Below are 20,494 nucleotides of genomic sequence, written 5' to 3' on the forward strand. Positions count from 1 at the left end.
ATTACTCTTACAGAATTTTATCTTATCTGTAAGTAAGCCACAATTTTTTGGTTTATAGTTCATCCTGTATATATAGATAGGACCTAATACATTAGCCAGTTTCAATACCCTGACTATTTCTATTCCAGGATGAAACAAGTTCTCACCTCAGACCGGGTTAAATGACTGCACGAAATGAGTAGAAAAATATCAAAGCGCAGGAGTGTCATTAACCTATTCTTCTATTTGATGTGTTTTGAGTATCCACAACCTAAAGTTTATTTTCAATGCTCAAAATGCAAATTATGCACAATTTTCTCGCAAAGTCAAGATATCACAAAACATGTTGCCGCCAATGAACTGTGTTTGAAGTGGAATCACTGTGGAGATGGCAGCTAATTTGTACACTAATTTGTATGAAAAATAATTAGATTAATGACCAGATAATCTAGGATGATGACTGAGACAATTAGCCAGGGCACCAGGAGAATTTACCAAACTGTTTTCAAATTGCATTTAGATCTTGTGCATTGGCCCAGAGGGTAATTACTGCAGCATGTCATCCATAATATAGTTCCTCCAACATTGAAATACTGAGGGACAGAAACCACATGTGGGTTAGTGGTCAAGTAGAGGTCGAAGTATTGTTATGATGCTTTAAAAATTATTAACAATATTACACTTGAACTGCATCTTAGATGTCTTAAGGCATCACTTGCAACAAAATTTGATATTAATACTGAAAGATGAGACTACTTAATCCCTGATAACAATATGGAGCCAATTAGATCTCCCTTCAGTCTCCAGATTCAAAGGAAGCATCTAATATTATCCAAATATTTTGTTGGTTAAAGTCTCCCAGTTGACAACTCTCTGACAAATCTGTCCAATACAATTACATTTTTCATTTCTGTGACAAACAGAATTCTCAAACAAGCTTTGCAATTGAACAGGTGTTGCAGCATAACCTCCCAGATTTTACCTTCTAAACAGCTAATCTTGCATGCTTTAAATCATCTCAACTAACCATCTTTCTGAAAAGTTTAATGAACTTAAAAACCAGCTGGCCCAGTCATCGCTTCTTTCCAAAATGCTGAACCCTTTACTTTTTGCTCTACCCTAGCATTTTACAATGCTCATCCCATCTACTTCTTCCTTAACTTTGTTAACATTCACCCTCTTCCTTTAGAATACCAGTTACAGAAGTACTTAAAGAACACTAAGATCAATCAATTCTATGAGTAACAGACACTATTCATTCCCTATTTAGTTTTCATGTTCATAAATAAAAACATTGGATTTTCTTTGATTTTACCTACCAGTATTTTTTCATTCCTCTTTGCTTTCATAGCTTTTATTTATTTTCAATATTCTTCTGGGCATTCTGCAGTATTAATTCATTTTTATTATTTATTTATTTACTTATTCGTTCATTCTTTTTACACACAGTCCTTTTGCCTATTTAATTCTATTTCATTTTATTCTATGGATTTTTTTGCCCAAGGGGTTATTTGACAGATGCTTCATTTTTATTTTATGGAAAATGTATTCCAAACCTTTGATTTCCTTCCTACAGTGGCATGCAAAAGTTTGGGCACCCCAGGTCAAAATTTCTGTTACTGTGAATAGCTAAGCAAGTAAAAGATGATCAGATTTCCAAAAGGCATAAAGTTAAAGATAACACATTACTTTAATATTTTAAGCAAGATTACTTTTTTTATTTCCATCTTTTACAGTTTCAAAATAACAAAAAAGGGAAAGGGCTCGAAGCAAAAGATTGGGCACCCTGCATGGTCAGTACATAGTAACACCTCCTTTGGCAAGTATCGCAGCTTGTAAACGCTTTCTGAAGCCAGCTAAGAGTCTTTCAATTCTTCTTTGGGGGATTTTTGCCCATTCATCCTTGCAAAAGGCTTCTAGTTCTGTAAGATTCTCAGGCCATCATGCAAGCACTGCTCTTTTGAGGTCTATCCACAGATTTTCAATGATGTTTAGGTCAGGAGACTGTGAGTGCCATGGCAGAACCTTCAGCTTGCACCTCTTGAGGTAGTCCACTGTGGATTTTGAGGTGTGTTTAGGATCATTATCCTGTTGCAGAAGCCATCCTCTTTTCATCTTCAGTGTTTTTTTTTAGATGATGCGATGTTTGCTTCCAGAATTTGCTGGTATTTAATTGAAATGTTTCTCGTGCCACTGGCTGCAACACAAGCCCAAAGCATGATTGATCCATCCCTGTGCTTTAACAGAGGTGTACTTTCCATAAAATTCTGTACCCTTTTTTTTCCCAAATATACCTTCGCTCATTGCGGCCAAAAAGTTCTACTTTAACTTCATCAGTCCATAGGACTTGTTTCCAAAATGCATCAGGCTTGTTCAGATGTTCCTGTGCAAACTTCCGATGCTGAATTTTGTGGTGAGGACACAGGAAAGGTTTTCTTCTGATGACTCTTCCATGAAGGTCATATTTGTGCAGGTGTCGCTGCACAGTAGAACAGTGCACTACCACTCCAGAGTCTGCTAAATCTTCCTGAAGGTCTCTTGCAGTCAAACGGGGGTTTTTGATTTGCCTTTCTAGCAATCCTACAAGCAGTTCTCTTAGAAAGTTTTCTTCATCTTCCAGACCTCAACCGTTCCTGTTAACTACCATTTCTTAATTACATTACAAACTGAGGAAACGGTTACCTGAAAACACTTCTGCTATCTTCTTATAGCCTACTCCTGCTTTGTGGGCATCATTTATTTTAATTTTCAGAGTGCTAGGCAGCTGCTTGGAGGAGCCCATGGCTGCTGATTGTTGGGACAAGGTTTGAGGAGTCAAGGTATTTATAAAACTTTGAAGTTTGCATCACCTTGCCTTTCCTAACAATGACTGTGAACAAACCATAGCCCTAACAAGCTAATTAAGGTTTAAGACCTTGGTAAAAGTTATCTGAGAGCTCAAATCTCTTGGAGTGCCCAAACTTTTGCATGGTGCTCCTTTCCTTTTTTTCTACTCTAAAATTGTACAAAACAAAAATAATGCATAAATCTTGCTTAAAATGTTGAAAAGAATGTTTGATCTTTCATTTTATGACTTTTGGAGATCAGTTAATCTTCTACTCACTTAACCATTCACAGTAACAGAAATTTTGACCAGGGATGCCCAATCTTTTGCATGCCACTGTATATGACTTTCCTGGCTAAGATCAGTTCAGGTGTCAACTTGGATCAGCTTCTGTAGAATCACATCAGTATACTAAAATTGCATCCCAGTTTGTAATCAGTACCTTTGTCTTTTTCTATTTCCATAGTGATGCTAAAGCTAATGGATCAAATCCAGATTTGTATCTCCCTTTCCATGATGGGTTTCCTAAATACATCTTAAGTGCATTTGAGTAACCTAGAGCCCTCCATCTCTTTTGCACTTATAGCACCTCAGTTAACTTGTTTAACCCGCTATCCATTTTAATCTTTTCCAATACTCATCAGACACAACCTTGCAAATCTACTCTTTAACTTTCTCTTGGTCTGTGAGGCATTTCCAACTGTGAGATTCGTACTCATTTCCTTGTTTCAACCTAGATCAACTCAACAGAAAAATCTCATTTGAGAATGGTTGATAAGAAAAGATTATACAAACTAATCTTTATTTTGCTTTCTCAGGTCTGTTTCTCTCCCTTTTCTTTTTTTTTTACAAAACTCCCCACCTTGCTGTCAAACTGCTAAAACCCTCTCTAATGAAAGTAAAAACAACTTGCAACAGTGTTGGTCCCAGCTCTGCTGAATAGGTTTCCATTGATGGCCCATGTATCTAAGATCTCCTAGACCATCTCCAGCCAAATGCTTAGCAGTGTAGGGAATTTGCACTGCACATAGCACTGCATAACTCATTCTATTTCTCTACTTATGGTTCTCTAACAGACCAAACTTCATTTTCCACCAGAGGATATCTTCAACAGACAATGTCTCACCAAGGATGCACCCATCACCGAAGATCCTCACCCTCCAGTTGTCCTCTTTTCATTACTACTATTCAGGAGGAAGGAGACTGAAGACCAATGCAACAACGCAGGAGCACCTTCTTCCTCTCTGCCATCAGGTTGCAGAACAGTCCATGATCACTAACTCATTATTCCTTTTTCTGAACTGTTGTAATTTTTAATGATTTTCTATGTATTGCACAAAACAAATTTCATATCAGCCAGGTCAGTGATAGTAATCTTAAGTCCAATTCTGATTCTTCCCCTTCAGAAGTTCTGTGCAGCTACTAAATTACATCCTTAACCTTGGCAAGGATAGCAAAGCATCCAGCAGAGACTAGATAACATCTGGCACCAACTGTCCACTTCTCTGACAACAGAGTGTTCTATACAGTAATTACTTTTTTGCTTGCATCTAACATCTGCTAGATCAACAAATATACCAATAAATTAACATCTTTTATTGTCTAGCTATATCAAAACATTTTGTATTTAGAGTGAACAGACTGTTAATACTTTATTTTTGTAAAGTAGCATGGGCAGGCATTCTATTTTGGCAAAGCAAATAATTTGGACAATACTAGCATTCCTTTATTGTAAAGTGTCTTTATTTTCATGTCTCTGTGAGGCACAGTGCCAAATCTACTTAGAAGCAAAGTTGTTGGAAACATCACTGTTGCTTCTTAGTAATTTACATCTTTTAGTAGAACATGCTGTCCAGAGCTTCACTTCATACTGCCTAGACAGAGTCAAAACCACTTTCGCTACAGTATTAGCAACAAAAAAAAAGTCATATACATAAATGATAGCAAACATGAGGAAATCTGCAGATGCTGGAAATTCATTTCGGGCTGAGACCCTTTCTCAAGACTAACTCAAAGGAACAATAGTAAAAGATTTGAAAGTTGGAGGAGGAGGGGAAAATGCAAAGTGATAGAAGACCAGAGGGGGTGGGGTGAAGCTGTGAGCCAGAAAGGTGATAGGCAAAAGGCATACAGAGCTGGAGAAGGGAAAGAATCATGGGACGGGAGGACTAGGGAGAAAGAAAGGGGGAGGGGAGCACCAGAAAGAGATGGAGAACAGGCAAGGAGTGATTGTGAGAGGGGCAGAGAGAGAAAAGAGAGAGAAGAAAGAGGGTGGGAGATAAATAAGGGATGGGGGGTAAGAAGGGGAGGAAGGGCATTAACAGAAGTTAGAGAAATCAATGTGTCTGTCAGAGAAAGCAGGATCTCCCAGCGGCCACACATTTTAATTCCACATCCCATTCCCATTCTGATATGTCTATCCATGGCCTCCTCTGTCAAGATGAAGCCACACTCAGGTTGGAGGAACACCACCTTATATACCAGCTGGGTAGCCTCCAACCTGATGGCATGAACATTGACTTCTCTAACTTCCGTTAATGCCCCTCCTCCCCTTCTTACCCCATCCCTAATATATTTAGTGTTTTCCCCCCTCCTTTTTTTCTTCTCCCTTTCTGCCCATCACTCTGCCTGTTCTCCATCTCCCTCTGATGCTCCCCTCCCCCTTTCTCCCTAGGCCTCCCATCCCATGATCCTTTCCCTTCTCCAGCTCTGTATCTCTTTTGCCTATCACCTTTCCAGCTCTCAGCTTCACCCCACCCCCTCCGGTCTTTTCCTATCATTTCGCATTTTCCCCTCCCCCTCCTACTTTTAAATCTCGTACTATCTTTTCGAATCGTTGACAGTGCTTCTCCTTATAGATGCTGCCTGACCTGCTGCATCCCACCAGCATTTTGTGTGTGTTACATAAATGATAGCTTTATTTTTGTTAAGCATTATTCTTAAAGGGCAGTTTTTCCCATGTCAAAATAACTTTTAGACTAAATACCTTTTGAAATTAAATTTACTGCCTTGAGACAATTTAGTATGTTCTATTCATCCTCATCTTTAAAGAACTCAAGATATTCTTTACTATACGTTTGGTCAATCTAACTTCTTAGTATTCTCAACTAATGATAGCATATTGTTCACTTATCAATCCAATCCTCTCAGCCCTCCTAACCTCAAATATTTTTGAATACATGAACATCAACACAAGTACACTTCCAAATTTGAACTACAGAGCCACTTGATTTACATAACAGTCAACTGACAGCTCCCACAGGATGGGTGTGAAACAGCCTGTACCTGTCCTCAAAATTAACCTCATGAATGCAGCTGGCAGAATAATTTTCTCTTTCTGCTGGCAAAAGTGCAGAGCTTGACTGAATCTTCCTGTTATACATATCAATAAATTTCCATTTTTTTGTTTCTGACATATATTAGGACTAAATGTATTCAAAAGTGGAATATCGCAGATTTAATGAACTTTCTGCTTAAATGACTCAAATTAGTCCAAGACAACTTATTTTGCTTTTTAACTAAATGTGTCTACTGATTCACTACAATAAGTTTTTATTGCAGCTCCAACAAAATTTATTAGCAAATGCAAAAGGCTTTAGTACCTTCAGTAGTGTTTTAAATGCATTTCCCTATGAACAAAAGAGGATGCAAAGTAATGCTATTTTGCAAGTGGATTGCAAAAGATATTCAACTACCCTTTAACCTGAAGTTGTTTAAATAGGCTAGTGGCAAAATTGCAAAGTCAAATTTTCATTTTTAACATCTTGATTTTACTTCTTGTTTCTCTGCTTCAGTGTGAAGGAACATCCTTCAGCTGTAAAAGCCAAGAAACAGGAACACAATATGGATTAATATCATGCTGTTCAGCAGGGTGGACTATTCAAAAGCCACAACTCATTGCACAACTTTTTGTTCCAATCCCTCTGCCAGAGTTTCCAATTTTTTTAAATATCATGGACCAATACATTAAGCAAGGGGTCTATGGACCCCAGATTAGGAACCCCTGCTCTATGTGAAACCAGTGGTCTACTGGTGATTTAATGACTTCATCAAGCATGCAAGCTCGCAGGCATTATAGGTCTAACCCGGGGGTCGGCAACCCGCGGCTCCGGAGCCACATGTGGCTCTTTTACGTCTGTGCTGCGGCTCCCTGTTGCTTTGGGAAATAATTGATTGTGGCGACCCTTTTCCTGGCACATCCGAACCGACTCACAATTAGATAGCCTACGGGGGTTTGTGAGCACAGAGCTTTGGAGCCTCTGCGCCATGGGGGGCAGGTTGAGGGAGGCTTAAAAGTGAGGCTGAAGATTTCGAATAAAGCTTTTTCCTTCGACTGCAGTTACCGACTCCGTGTCGTAATTTTAGCGCTGCGTGTAGCACACCGCTACATGGTCAGTATTTAATTAAAATGTATTTTATGTTAGTTTGTTAGTTTTTGAAATGTAAATCTAAACTTGAAGATTATGGTGATCTTGTACAATCTAAATAAGACGTTATGGCGACCCATTTCCTGACACATCCGAACCGGCTCACAATTAGCCAGCGTTCAGGCTAAGGGAGATAGCCTAAGGGGGTTTGTGAGTACGTGTCTTTTGGAGCATCCGTGCCCATGGGGGGGGCAGGTTGAGGGAGGCTTAAAAGCAAGGCTGTTTAGTTCGAATAAAGCTATCTTTGACTGCAGTTTACTGACTGCGTGTAGCACACCGCTACAACGTGTTTTTAATCGCTGGCTGTCCAGAGGGGAGGTGCTGAAACGCTTTGTCACGTGTCTGGAAGAAGTGAAAACTTTCCTGGGCAGCAAAGGGCTCACCTTTCCTGAGCTGGAACAGCCAGAGTGGCTGGAAAAGCTACACTTCATGGTAGACATGACAGTGCACCTGAACATGCTGAACACAGCTCTTCAACGGGGTAAGGACGTAAAGCACTGCACATGTTGGAGGATGTTTTGGCATTCGAGCGCAAGTTGACGTTGCTTGCCAGAGATTTACAGAAAGGCACTTTGTCTCACTTCCCCAATTTGAGAGAGTTCAAACAAGATCACGACATGATAAATTCGGAGTATTTACATTCTGCAATCATCGCAATGCAAACATCGCTTGGGAAACGCTTCTGTGAGTTCAGAGAGGAAAAAAAACACATTATCCTTCCCGGTCACTCCCCTAAGCATCGATCCATCCCTACTGAATACGACTGCATTGTCAGGTGTGAGTCAACCTGAACAAGTATGATAAATATTTTAATTGCCTATTATTTTACGTATATTCATATGTTTTCATTGTTCAGTGAAATAGTCCTTTTATTTTTCAGGTTGACAGCTGGCCGACGTTATTTTTGGTTTGCTGCTGGCGGCAAATTTAAGTTTGGCGTTTTTCATAAATACAAGAAGGACTCAAATAGACGTTGAGTATTTTACTTAAAAGTAACCTTCAACCCAACGTCTTTTTTTCGGAGTTCAAAATGTTTTTGGTGCATGCAGAAATGTAATTTCGTTTTCTCTGCAGGAGTTCATCAATTTCATAAATGCAACACATTATAGTTTGTTTATACATAGCATAAAGGCAAAACAAAACGTTGTATGCAGTGTTATTTCATTTTAAATGTCAAACGGGTTTTGCGGCTCCCAGTGTTTTCTTTTCTGTGGGAAACGGGTCCAAGTGGCTCTTTCAGTGGTAAAGGTTGCTGACCCCTGGTCTAACCTCATCAATGAATAGATATTAAATATTTGATTAACTCAATTAACAAGTTGCTTCCCTCAACACTTTCTGGAGGGTATTTGTTGCTGTTGGTAAGCACAGCCTTTAGCTTTAGCTGCCTTCAATGTGATAATTCACCATATTCCAGAACTGCTGTGGTCTTTCACATGAATGTGCTCCATACCATTGTTACTCTTGATTAGTTGTTTGACTACCTACTATAACTCACAACTAGTTGTGGTACAACTGTAGAGCTTGAATCTGATCCAGTGTCTGGGATAACTTAACTTCAAAGCTTGCATGTCATTTATCTTGTCCTGTGCTACAGCTTCATATTATTGGAATCCTTAAGGCATTCCTGATCTTGCTCCCTGCATTCCTTAATGAGATGGGTATTTCTGCCAGCTTGATAGTAATGGTAGGGTAATAAACATAGTACGCCACAGGATTATAGGTTGTGTTGATATATCTGTTACTGTTGATCACCTACCTCAGGGATCTCCAGTTTTCAGCCTCCTGATCTATCCCTGTCAACCCCATTTAGTACCTTTTTATGCCATAAAACACAAAAGAATGTGCTTTGGCTTCAAGGGACTTCAGCCTCCACAGGGCTGTGGGATCATGGAAAAATCCATCTGATAGAAAATGGCAAGAAAGAAGTAGTTTTAAGATCATGTGACATTGAAGAATAAGGCCATCTGGCCCATCAAGTCTGCTCCATCATTCCATTTTACACCCCATGTTGGCTCATTTGCCATCTGCACGTGATCTGAGGCTGCTCCTACCTACCATAGCATTGGCAGCTCTGGTGGATTTAAGCTGTTACAGTGACAAGATGCATCCAGGAATTACCACAGGAGAGTGCAACACATTGCATCCCATATATAATTCTGTAAGCATGCCCATATTAGGCTGTTGCTGGACCACTCTGAAGAACACCTATCCCAATTTAGGCTTTGAAGATGATTAAGCTGGGATTGACACACACTGCCAAATAAAGTGCCTAGATAGATGCCAAGTCGGCTGTCCAGTTGCATTCTTTTTTGTTTAAATGGAGCAGTACTAGGAATCTACACACAGCTCAGAAACTGAGGATTCTGAATTGGTATAGAACTAACGGGAATCAGGAAATGATTGATGAAACACAAAACAAACTATCCCCACCATCCAGGTCATGTACTCTTCTTGGTACTATCAGGCAGGAGATACATAAGCCTTGGTTTCCACACCACCGGTTCAGGAACAGTAATTAATAAACTTACTCTGAACAATTTATATATGATTACATGCTTTATTGATTAGAGGACAACACGCCAAGAGAAACTTGGAAGCTGAACAAATATTCGCTATGATTGAATCTAGACATAAAGTGCACACTCTGAACATAAAAGAAAACAATGTTATGTATTGATAAGGGTTTGAAGTCCAATTGGTGGGAATTATACACAGGTCTCCGAACAGTAGCCAGGATGTGGTATAAATTATAACAGGAGATAGAAAAGGCATAGTAAAAGAGTAATGCTATTATCATGGGACATTTCAATATGCAACTAAACCGGGGAAAAATCAGGTTGACACTGGATCCCAAGAGAGAGAATTTGTAGAATGCAACGAGATGGCTTTTCCGAGCAACTTGTGATGGACCCCACTAGAGGAAAGACAATTCTACATTGGATGTTCTGTAATGAACCAGATTTGATCAGGAAGCTTAAGGTAACTGAACCCTTAGGAAGCAGTGATCATTGTAGCAATCATGATAACATTCACTCTACAGTTTGAGGGGGAAAATCCAAAGTCAGATGAATCAGCATTACAGTGAAGGAAAAGGAATTACAGAGGCATAAAAGAGGAGCTGTCAAAGTTGATTGGAAGGGGGCACTAGCAGGGATGATGGCAGAACAGCAATGGCTGGAGTTTCTGGGAACAATTCAGAAGGTGCAATAGATACATCTTAAAGATGAAGCGGTAATCTTAAGGGAGAATGAGGCAACAGTGAATGACAAGGGAAGTCAAAGACAGCATAAAAGGAAAAGAGGGAAAAAATAATGGGAAGTCAACGGAAGGCAACAAAAAAGCCACAAGGACAATAAAGATGAAATATGAGGGTAAGCTAGCCAATAACATAAAGGAGGAAACCAAAAATTTTTTTTTTTCAGATATTCTGTATAAAAAGTAAAAGGAGGACGAGAATGCATATCGGACTGCTGGAAAATAATGCTGGAGGGTAGTAATGGGGGAACAAAATAATGGCAGATGAACTTAAAAGCATTTTGCATTAGTTTTCACTGTGGAAATCAGTAGCAGCATGCCAAAAATTTAAGAGCGTCAGGAGGCAAAAATGAATGTAGTTGGTATTTCTAAGGAAAAAGTGCTTGGGAAGCTGAAAAGATCTGCAGGTAGACAAGTCAACTGGACCAGATAGACTACACCCCAGACTTCTGAAAGAGGTAGCTGAAGAGATTGCGGAGGCATGAGTAATGATCTTTGAAGAATCATTAGATTCTGTATGTCTAGAAAACTGGAAATGTCACTCCACTCTAACGAAAGGAGGCAGAGGAAAGGAAATTATAGACAAGTTAAACTGACTTTATTGGTTGGGAAGATGTTGGGAGTCCAAGATTAAGGATGAGGTTTCAGGGTACTTAGAGGCACATGATAAAATAGGCTAAAGTCAACATGGGGAAACCTTGCCTGACAAATCTGTTGGAATTCTTTGAGAAAGTAATATGCGAGACAAAGTAAAGTCAGGGGATGTTGCTTAGTTGGATTTTCAGAAGGCCTTTGAAAAAGTGCTGCAAACGAAGATGCTTAACAAAAGAGCTTATGGCATTACAGGAAAAATATTAGCATGGATAGATGACTGGCTGACTGGCAAGTGGCGAAGAGTGGAAATAAAGATGACTTCTTCTGGTAGGCTGTCAGTGACTAGTAGCAGTCCGCAGGGGTAAATGATCTAAGTAAGAAATGCAGCTACGATCTGCACAAGGTCATCAAGGCAATGAAACGACAACACAAGGAGAAGATCCAGATACAACTCTCTGCCAACAAGACACGCAGTTTATGGCAAGGTCTGCACACCATCGCAGACTTTGAAGCTATTGGTGTTGCCAATATCGCTGCCTCGCTCCCAGATGAGCCAAGTCTTTTTTTAATGCTCGAATTGATATTGCTAACACTGAGCCCCCAAGGAGAGCTGCCGAAGTGATTAGCACCTTGGTCATCTCTAAGGCTGAAGTATGCAGGTGTTTCCAATGAATAGACAGTCACAAGGCTGTGGGACTGGATGGCATCCCAGTGTGGGTATTTAGGGTATGTGCGGAACATTTTTAATTTCTACCTCTCCCAGTGTAGAGTGCCCTTGTGCTTCAAAACATCCACCCTTGTCCCTGCACTGAAAAAGACCAAGGTAACATGTCTACACAACTGACGTACTGTCACACACACCTGAATAATAAGCAAATGTTTTAAGAGGTTGGACAAGGGACTACCTCTGCAGGATGCTACCACCCACACTGGACCCCACTCACAGCTTGGCTACCAACACAACTGATCAACAGATGACGCAATAGCCACAGCTCTACACACCATCCTTACACATCTGGAGAAATAGGATGCTTATGTGAGAATGCTGTTCTTGGACTACAGTTCAGCTTGACAAGAATGTCGAAAACCTTGGGCTTCACCATGCCTTGTGTAGCTGGATCCTGGATTTCCTGTCAGATCGCTGGTAGGTGGTAAAAATGGGTTCCCTCACCTCTGCCCCTCAACACAAGTGCCCCTCAGGGCAAAATCCTAAGCCCCCTCCTTTACTCTCTATATACCTATGACTGTGTGCTGTTGCCACTCACAGCTTCAACCTGCTAATTACATTTGCTAATGATACATTGATTGACCTTATCTCAAATAATGAGGCAGCCTACAGAGAAAAAGTCATCACACTGACACAATGGTATCAAGAAAATAACCTCTCCCTCAATGTTGCAAAAACAAAGAGAGACAGACATACTTTATTGAACCCAAGGGAAATTGGGTTTCATTACAGCCGCACCAACCAAGAATAGTGAAGAAATATAGCAATATAAAACCATAAATAATTAAATAATAAGTTAATCATGCCAAGGAGCTGGTTGTGGACTCCAGGGGAAATGGAGACAGGCTAATCCCTGTTGACATCAATGTATCCGGGGTTGACAGGGTGAACAACTTTAAGTTCCTCGGCATACACATCACCAAGGATCTCATGCGGTCTGTACATACCGGCTGTGTGGTGAAAAAGCACATCAGCACCTCTTTCACGTCAGATCTTTGAAGTAATTTGGTATGGGTTCCCAAATGCCAAGGTGCAACTGAGAGCATCCTAATTGGCTGCATCACTGCCTTGTATGGGAACTGTATTTCCCTCAATCGCAGGGGTCTGCAGAAAGCCCAGCATATCTGTAGATGTGAACTTACCACCATTCAAGACATTTACAAAGATAGGTGTGTCAAAAGGGCCCGAAGAATCATTGGGGACCCAAGTCACCCCAACCACAAACTGTTCCAACTGCTACCATCCAGGAAATGGTACCACAGCATAAAAGCCAGGACCAACACTCTCCAGGACAGCTTTTTCCACCAGGTCATCAGACTGATTAATCCATGCTGATACAATTGTATTTCTATGTTATATTGACTGTCCTGTTGTACATACTATTTATTACAAATTACTACATTGCACACTCAGATGGAGATTTTTACTTCTCATGTATCTGAAGAATGCAAGAAATAAAGTCAATTCTATTCTAATGCACTTGGAATGAAAAGGTTAATGTATGAGGATCATTTGAAGGCTCTGGGCCCGTACTAGCTGGAGTTTTGAAGAACGGGGGCGGGGTGGGGGTGGGGAATCTCATGGAAACCTATTGAATATTGAAAGGTGTAGATAGAGCGGATGTGGAGAGGCTGATGTTTCCGAGAGTAGGTGAATCTAAGACCAGAGGGAAATGCCTCACAATAGAGGGACATCCATTTAGAATAGAAATGAGCAGGAATTTCCTTTGACTGGTGGTGATGAATCTGTAAAATTCAATGTCACTGACAGATGTGGAGGGCAAGTCATTGAGTACATTTAAAACGGAGGTTTGAATGTTCTTGATCAGTCAGGGCACCAAAGGTTACAGAGAGAAGGGAGGAGAATGGGGTTGAGAGGGATAAATTAATCAGCCATGATAGAATGACAGAGCAGAGTTGAGTCAATGGGCAGAATGCCTTACTTCTGCTTCTATGTCTCATGGTCGTATATGCAAAAGCCAACAAACTATGCAAATACAAAGAAAAAAGTGATAATTATTATTAAATACGTAAACAAGCAATATCAAGAACATGAGATGAAGATTCCTTGAAAGTGAGTTGATAGGTTGTGGGAGCAGTTTAGTGATGGGGTGAGTGAAGTTGAGTGAAATTATCCCCCTTTGGTTCAAGAGTCTGATGGGTGAAGAGTAAAAAAACTGTCCATGAACCTGTCATAGAAAATGCTGGGTAACTCAGCATGTCAGGCAGCATCTATAAAAGTGAATAAACAGTCAACATTGTGGACTGAAGCCCTTCATCAGGAACTTGGTGGTGGTGTGGGTCCTGAGGCTCCTATACCCTCTTCCTGATGGCAGCAGCGAGAAGATAGAATTACCTGGATGGTGGGGTTTCCCGATGATGGACACTGCTCTCTTGTGTTAGGGCTCCATCCAGATGTGCTCAGTGGTGCAGAAGTGTTTACCCATGATGGACCAGGCTATATCCACTACTTTTTGTAGGTTTTTCTGTTCAAGGGCATTGGTGCTTTCATACATGGCCATGTCATGTATGGCAACCAGTCAATATAATTTGTTTGGATACACTTGTCAATAACTGCTTTCATAAAGTCGTGACAACCATGATTATACTCATTCAGATCCTCTGATGAGTCCTTGAACACGATCTAGCCCACCAACTCAAAGCAATCCCATAGCCACAGCTCAGCCTCCAGCGAGACCTCGTCATTGTCCTTACTTCTAGAGCCTTGTTTTTTAGTCTTTATCTGTATGAAGGCAAGAGTACGAGGACAGCAGATGAGATTTCCCTAAGTGTCATCCAGGGATCAAATAGTAGGCATTCCTAATGGTAGTATACCAGTGGTCAAACTGTGTTGGGATCCCTGGTGCTGCAGGTGATATGCTGATGATAATTAGAAAACAAGCCTGACTGAAGGCACTGACAATGATTTGAAAGGTGTAGGATGTTTCTTGTTAGCTAACTGCAGCACTTAGTATCTTGAGTGCCTGCTTACATCAACCTTTGGTGGTATGTAAATTGTGGTCAGGGTCATGGAGAACTCTCTCAGTATGTAGAATGCTCAGCATTTAATCATTAGATACTCCAAGTTGGGAAATCAAGAATAACAAGACTGTGGCGTCCATGCCTCACAATGAGTTTATCATGAAGCACAGACCACATCCCCCCACCTTTTTGCCTTCTATGAATCTGCAGTCCAGTCCATTCAGTGTATCAAGAGCCCTTGGATCTGGTCGCTGAATCCAGTGTACCTTTAGTTAGCCACGTCTCTATGAAACAGAATGTAGCAATCCCTTATTTCCCTCATATACAACAATGCTGACCTTAAGCCATCGTTTGTTCTTCAGTGTCTCCACATTTACTAACAAAATACTGGGTAGAAGGTGGTTTCTACCCCATCGTTTCAGTCTCCCTGCCCCTCTTTTTTTTTGGCCACATACTTTCCTCTGCTTAAAGGTGCCATACCTGCATTGTTAAGAGTTAAGTTTGTCGAGTCCTTCAGAAGACCATAAAATTGCTAGTTTGTTGTGATTGTTCAACAGCCATGGTGGGGGGAAAAAAATCTAGTTTCAGCTAAGACTGAAAAGCAGTTAGCAAAAAGCATCAACACTCCAATCTTAATAAGCTAAAGTTATTGCCTAAAAATAAAGAAACAGAGACCTTAAAAAATCTATGGAATGAAAGTCAACATTGTCGTATTTTAACTGATTCTGAAATAAGCAAGTGCACAAACAGTGAATGTAATAAACTGTCAAAGTTTTCAAAGCTTGTTACGAAATAATGCTGATCTGTTTTTCCAACTACTAGAGTACTAATCACAAGTTATTTATATAAAGGGGGAGTAATTCTGATAAATTTTCTCCTCTTAGATTTGTCTGAAGCAAACCCCAATGGCCCTATTGTTGCCACAGATGTGATAAGCAAGGAAGACTAGGAATGAAATAAAAGCATGATCCAGATCCATTAATGACACTTTATCACATATACATTGAAAGATACAGTGAAATATGCCATTTGCATTAACACCAACACATCTGAGGATGGGTAACTCGCAAGTGTTGCCACACATTCTGGCGCCTACACAGCATTCCTACAATGCTCAGCAGAACATCACAGAACACAACAAGCAACAAAACAACAGCAAGACAAGGCACATTCCTCCCTTCCACCCACCCACACTCACAGTCCTCTAACCCCAAAACAGTCCACCATCTTTAGCTTCCAGTGATCTCCAACTGGTACTCAGATTCCGATAAGGACATGCAGATATTGGACGTTTAGCTACCCCACTGGACGTGCAGAAGTGGGTCACCAGTCAATAGCTCTCAATGACTGGATGTCTGATTCAATCCTCAACATTGACCACAGGACCCGCCAATCACTGAATACTAGCCTTGAAAGCCAGACTCGCTGATAATGGGACCACTCAAACTTCAGACTCGACGATTTCCAAACCCAAGGTCATCAGACTTTCCTGCCCACAGGAAACTCCAACTCCGCAACCCTCCAACAACTCACTGATCCTAGGAAAGCCACCAGCCTTCATCTACGCTGGTACGTCAGCCGGACACTACATCCATATCACTGTCCTTCAAATGCGAAATGTTGCTGGTTGTGGATTATGTACACTTCCACCCAACACTATATCAGAATCAACTCGAGTGAATGCACTACTACTACTATTTGAGTTACTGTCACCTTCCTGCCAACTTGAACAGTCTGACCATTCTCCTCTGACCTCTCCCATTAACAAGGCATTTTTGCCCACAGAACTGCCACTCACTGGAGGCTTTTTACTTTTTGCACCATTCTGTAAACTCTAGAGACTGTTATGCCTGAAAATCCCAAAAGATCAGCAATTTCTCAGATATTCAAACCACCCTATCTGGTACATCAATCATTCCACAGTGAAAGTCACTTAGATCACACTTCTTCCCCGTTCTGATGCTTGGTCTAAATAACAACTGAACATCTTGACCATGTCTGCGTGCTTTTGCATATTGTGTTGCTGCCAGAATGGATACTATTTACACTGAAGAGGAGGTAAGTGGGAGGGTGATGCAGCTCCAGTGTTTGATCCGAAAAAAGGCACGCCTCTGCTTTTCTTCCCCTTTACAGGTGTCCCGTTTCTCGAATGTTCGCTTTACAACACCTCGCTGTTATGAAAGACCTACAATAGTTACCCGTTTTCGCTAACAGGTGTTTTTGCTGTTATGAAAAAAGCAGCACACGCCCCAAGCAGCCAAGCTCCTCCCCCAGAACCGCATTCTAGCCGCCTTTAAACACGTGCCTGTAAGCATCTGTGCTTTATGTCGATTTATTTTGTGCATCCGTTAGCAAGATGAGTTCTAAGGTATCGGAAAGTTCGTAAGGGTGTTACACTTAGCATACGACTAGACATAAGCATTTCGATCGTGGTGAACAAAGTAAGGACATAGTGAGCTTGGCTAAGGGTTTGTGGAAGTTGACGAAAATGATGTTGAAGAGGTTTTGGCATCCCATGACCAAGAACTGACAGATGAAGAGCTGATGAAGAGGAAAGGATAACAATTGAAACTGAATGCAGTAGTGAAGTCGGCCAGGAAATGAACATGAAGTAATTGCATGAGATTTTCACTGCAATTGACAATGCTGCCATGATTGCAGAAAAGTATGACTTTAATTTTGAAAGGGTATGTAGGTTTATGGCAATATTTGCAGGATGGTTTGAGTACTTACAAAGAACTGTATTATAGAAAAATGCATGAGGCTAAGCAGTCAAGCATACTGTGGTTTTTCAAACCTTCCATATCAGCCACAGCAGACGACGAAACTCGACCTTCGACATCGAGGCAGGCAGACATAGAAGATGACCTACCTGCCCTGATGGAAACAGATGGCAATGAGATGACACCCCAGGCTCCTCTACCTCCCACCACCCCAACCTCCAATGACTCAGCCTAACACACCATCATCAGTGTGCTCACTGTCTTCCCAATTCCAGTAAGTGAAACTACACTGTACATACATTATTTCTACTTTATATAGGCTGTGTATTTTTATGTGTTATTTGGTATGATTTGGCAGCTTCATAACTTAAAGGTTACTGGAGAGTGTGCTTCTGCTGAGAGTGCTTGCGCCATGTGTTTTTGCCACGAGTGTTGCTGAGAGAGCTTGTGCCGAGTGTTTCTGCCGAAAGCACTTGCATGTGATTTTCGCCACAGTGGACAGTGCTGTAATGATTGCAGAAAAGTATTCCTACTTTATATAGGCTGTGTATTTATCAGATAATTTCTGCTTTTACTATATGTTACTGTTATTTTAGGTTTTATGTGTTAGCATGATTTGGTACGTTATTTTTTGGGTCTGTGAACACTCACAAATTTTTCCCATATCAATAAATGGTAATTGCTTCTTCACTTTACAACATTCTGGCTTACAAATCATTTCATAGGAACACTCTACCTTCAAATAGCAGGGGAAATCTGTATAGCAAATAACCAGCAAGGTAAACGGTATACAGTATTATCCTTTCCAAAGGAGCATTTGAATGAAAGAGTAAAGCCAACATACAGAAATTCTAATGTGACAACTCATGGAAGACAGCTGGTCTGATTGCCTCATTTATTGAGATATTAATGTTAAGAGAGAATGTAATGAAGCTTCTGCAGAGTGAACCATGCAATGGGGACAATTGTCCAAAGAGGAGAAATTAAACAGACTGTACAGGAATGGCATAATTAGTGGTGATCTCTGATTGGAGTGTCTAGAATCAAGGGTTAGTGTCTCAGAAATATGCTTGAGTATATACAAGGAAGCCTTACAACAATATCTGAGCAATCTGAATTGTGTTTACTAGCTGGTAAAACAATGAAGTTCTATACACATTGAATTCAAAAAAACATTGTAAAAGAACAGAACACAGCAACATTGTTCGTATTTAGAGAGGTCACAGAAATAATAGCAAGATGAACTTCTCAGTATGATTAGCATTTACAGTCTATGATAGTTCTATGAATATTTCATTGGCATCTGTATGGCACAGAATCAAACTAGATGAGATAGAAAATGTTCCAAGTGGGTCACAAATTAATTTAAGGAACTTCCATGGAGGAAAAGTGAGCAAGTGACTATCACAATGATTCTAAGCATTTATTAACAAAGGGAATATAATACTCCAAACATGCAGTCTAATTCAAATAATGTACCAGATCATACTCACCTTAGGGTAGCAGTAGGTAGAGAAACCAGCGATATGCTCCTCAGCGGTCAAACATCTACACCTGTATAATAAAAATCACAAGTCAGAAAATGATACATCTGACCTCACAGTTCAAAGTTAAATTTATTACAGAATCTGAAGACAGAAGTGACATGCTCAGGAATCCTTTGTATTTTATATCTGGTCCCTCAACTTCAGACTAGTCATGACCAGCACACAAGTAGCAACCCATTCTATTGAAAGAGACCAGTAGCCTTACATAAAAGAAAATAGTTAGTTTATTTTTCATTTTATTAACATTAATTTCAAATTTAACTTACCTAAGGCAATTTGAAATTTGTGAATTGCTCTGACTAGAATACATGCAAGAACAATCCAAAAGCTTCTGACAGCAGTGAGTTGTCAAAAGTTCTGGAGCATTCCAGGATCAGAGCTTTAGATGCCCAGGCCAGAGATCCAGCATAGCTTACTCTTCTTCACTGCATAATTCTTAAATATAGAGGACAAGCTCAATTGCATTCCAAGTCTGGATAGGTTAATGTGGAAAGGTAAGCAATACAAGTGGCAGTTCTAATCCAGTATAGAAAGTAACAGCACAAGGAAAGTTAGTTTAGATATTACAAATAAGGTCCTAGTAATATGCCAAAGCAATCATCAAGTCCAAGCCCACTGATTCAACACATTCAGCCTCTGCTCTTCCACAGGGATTATCACCTTACTTGCATATAAAGTGATTATTTAAAGATGTTAAGTGAAAGCCTAATTTCAGAATCAGATTTACTATATCTGGCATTTGTCATGAAATATGTTGTCTTGTGGCAGAAGATAATAAACTATAAATTACAAAAAGAAACAGACACAGAATATAAAAACATTAACCTCCAAGAGGACCGCAACCTTGTCTTGGTTTGGAGGTTTGAGTGCCTTAATGACTCAGGGAATTACGTTGGCTTTATGCTTTAGCTACTGCTAGGGCACTTCATGCCAAACAGGTCAAAAGATACAGGGTAGTCTAAGAGTGGTCCACCAGTCCTCCAAGTTCAGAGTCTCAGCTCAGGGCTAACAAAATTGTTATGAAAACAGCAATCTTTCCACATCTAAGTACAACTGTATTTCTCAGTCTCCACCCAGGACTTGTATGACTGACAGTAGTGGGAACAGAGAGGATACTACGATGATGGAAGCTGTGAATACCACCCAAGGTGGTGCATCTTCATTGCCACCCTAAACACCAGCAGCATAACAGGAAGTGATAAAAAAAAATTAAATTAAGTGCCTAGGTGCAAATCAGTCAAACTAGGCAGAAAAATGGTTCCGCACGGCCAAGAAGGGCCATAAGGCCAGTTTCTGTGCTGTAATAATCTATGGTTCTAACGCAAAAAGAGCAAAAAAAAAGAAGTTTGGTAAGGTAAATAAGTTAATTGTCTATTCAGAAATCTGAAGGTGGAGAAGAGGCTATTCCTAAAACACAGTATATATGTCTTCATGCTC

At 40.3% G+C, this 20,494-nt stretch overlaps 1 protein-coding gene across 6 annotated transcripts in view; it reads right to left on the minus strand.

The window, feature by feature from the left end:
* The window catches only part of sgms1b (sphingomyelin synthase 1b), a 94,390-nt gene that overhangs the window by 65,198 nt on the left and 8,698 nt on the right, over window positions 1–20,494 (minus strand). For all 6 annotated transcript variants that reach the window (XM_059947450.1, XM_059947444.1, XM_059947447.1 and 3 more), the window contains one exon: window positions 19,004–19,064. The gene's annotated coding sequence lies outside the window, so the exon portion shown is untranslated. The remainder of the gene's footprint in view (window positions 1–19,003; window positions 19,065–20,494) is intronic.

This window comes from Hypanus sabinus, chromosome 22 (genome assembly GCF_030144855.1).
Source record: "Hypanus sabinus isolate sHypSab1 chromosome 22, sHypSab1.hap1, whole genome shotgun sequence".
Classification (NCBI taxonomy): Eukaryota; Metazoa; Chordata; class Chondrichthyes; order Myliobatiformes; family Dasyatidae; genus Hypanus; species Hypanus sabinus.